The following is a 2552-nucleotide window of genomic DNA, read 5'->3' as shown; positions in this document are numbered from 1 at the left end:
ACCAAGCATCGAAGAGGAGACCGACACTAGAGGCCTAAGGAAATAAATAAAGTGAAATGGGCAATGATGAAAAGATCCTTGCATCCCCAACACAATCCCCGCGGATTGTTAAGGAGCCAAACAAGAGAAAAATCCTATGCCACGATCCGAGCGGCCCGAGCTCAGGACGAGCAGATCAGAGCAACGATCCGAGCGTCCCTGAGCATGATCCGAGTGTACCAGAGCACGATCCGGGCGTTCCGACTGCCAGCCCAAGCGGATCTTCCTACAGGACAGGCCGTGCTTTAGGTGAGGACGAGCGGATCGTGGTGGGAGTTGCTAGCATGATCCGCGCATGTCCCTCGGGAGTTGCAATTCCTCAAGCTTCTCTTAGAGTCTTAATAGTCATTTAAGCCCTTAGTAACCCTGATCCTTGAACTTAATTTTAGTATAAATACCCCATTGTACTACCTAAATTATCATCAAGTTTTAATCAAGTTTGAAACAAGCTTTAATGAATCCTTAATCATCTCTTAATTTAGTTGTAATACACATTTCAATATTAATTATATCTTAATCTTTCCTTAATTCTCTCAATTGTTCTTAGTTTTATTTGGGTAATTAGAAGATTATTTGGGTTTATTGGAGGATTGACAACCTTCCATCAATCATCAAGTACTTCTATTATTCTTTACTTTATTATTTGGATCATCTCCATAGGTATAATCCCTTTTTACCCTTGTTTAATTATAGTTAATTACATCATTTATTCATCATGTTTTGCTTTGTTAGTATGATTGACAACCTTATTAGCATGCTAAACTTGATCATGAGTGAGTAGTTCTTTAGCTAGGGTTAATGGGGAATTAGGGGAAACAAACATGGGAATTGATCTATGCTTAATCTAATATGTTTTCATAATTAATTTGCTTGCTTGTTGAGATTTCAACTTATGCACATGTGATGTTTGATGAAATGCGAGCCTATGAATCCTTGCATTTTTTACCCATCTCTTATCTTTTCAATGAGGCTTGTAAGACATAAACCAACTCGAGCCTTATTAGACCATGCATAGAGTTGAATAGGGGGAGACTAAGTCGACTTGTAGTTGTTGTACAGTCTAAACGACTCGGCTCTGAGACCTAAATCTTCCTAGGGATTGTAAGATATACACTAACTCGATCCCATCACAACAATAAGTGCTTGCATCTATTTGAGAACATGTTTGTATAATCTATTTCCATGAATCCCCTATGAACCCATGACACCTTAGTACTTTTAATCAATTGTTTACAACCTCTTTATTTGCTTTACTTTGTTTTCATTAATTTACATTCATCTTGTTGATTAGTTTAGACTACATCTCATCTCAACCCATAATTTGTGACACCCTAAGACATAGCTACTTGCAATTGAAAATTCTACATCAATACCCGCCCCTTGGGATCCGACCTTTACTTACCTCTTTACTAAGAGTAGTTTGTGAAGTTATAAATATTGTTTTGGTTGGTAGCTTTTGACGACGAGTTTTAACCAGACCAAAAATGGCGCCGTTGCCGGGGACGGTGTTCAATTGATTTGATATTCCTTAATTGTTTTTAGTTGTGTCTTTCTTTACCTTGGGGAAGTGAATCTCCTCAAGGTTGTTCTAATTGTTTTCGAGTTGTTTGATATTTTGCATGACTAGGAGATCACAAGGTAATTTATTACCTATTGATTTCGATATTGAAAGGACCTTAACCATTAATAGAAGAGTTGCTAGAGGTACTTCAAGAGTTGTAGGTATTGGTGACATTATGGACATTCAACCAAATAACATTGAGTTTGTCAACCCTTTTGCAAGAGAAGGAGAGGATAACCCAATTCAAAACCCACCACAAAATCAACCTACAATGCCTAAATTTTTATCACATTCTGTACGAACCGAGGAGAACCTCCCAAACGGTACTCCTACACCGCCACATTTAACCGGTCATTTCATTGCCAAATCCGCATTCATACAATTAGTTGAGAGAAGTTAATTTGGAGGGATGCCTAGTGAAGACCCTCATTCACATATGGAGACTTTTTGTGACTATTATGATGCAATTTCTCAAACTGGAGTTACTCAAGACCAAATCCGATGGATATTGTTTCCTTTTTCTTTGATCGGTACCGCAAAGCGATGGTTGAAGAGCCTAGACAAGGCAACCCTTGGTATTGATTCATGGAAGAAGTTAACACTTGCCTTCTACAAGAAATTCTATCCTCCGGAGAAGACTAATATGTTGAGAGCCCAAATCACCGGGTTCAAGCAAAGGGATGAGGAATCATTATATGAAGCATGGGAGAGATTTAAAGACACTTGTCGTTCTTGTCCACACCATGGACTTAGTGAGTGGTTTCTTGTGCAACAATTTTGGAATGGCCTATATGAAGACTCCCGAAATATTCTTAATATGGGATCCAATGAGATATTTACCGAAGTTGATGACAATCAAACATGGGCCAAAATCGAAGAGATGGCGGTTCATAATTCCCAATATAGTAGGCCTCGAAAGGCCACTAGAGGAGGAAAGCATGAGGTAGATTCC

At 38.8% G+C, this 2552-nt stretch overlaps 1 non-coding gene across 1 annotated transcript; it reads right to left on the bottom strand.

Moving 5' to 3' along the window:
- Nucleotides 1-2243: 2243 nt before the first annotated feature.
- Nucleotides 2244-2350, bottom strand: LOC141603709 (small nucleolar RNA R71). The gene has a single exon (XR_012525566.1). It is a non-coding gene; the product is annotated as a small nucleolar RNA R71 (small nucleolar RNA).
- Nucleotides 2351-2552: the final 202 nt, after the last annotated feature.

This window comes from Silene latifolia, chromosome 9 (assembly GCF_048544455.1).
Source record: "Silene latifolia isolate original U9 population chromosome 9, ASM4854445v1, whole genome shotgun sequence".
Classification (NCBI taxonomy): Eukaryota; Viridiplantae; Streptophyta; class Magnoliopsida; order Caryophyllales; family Caryophyllaceae; genus Silene; species Silene latifolia.
Note: the sequence above shows the minus strand (reverse complement) of the source record. Positions and strands in the feature narration are given on the sequence as shown.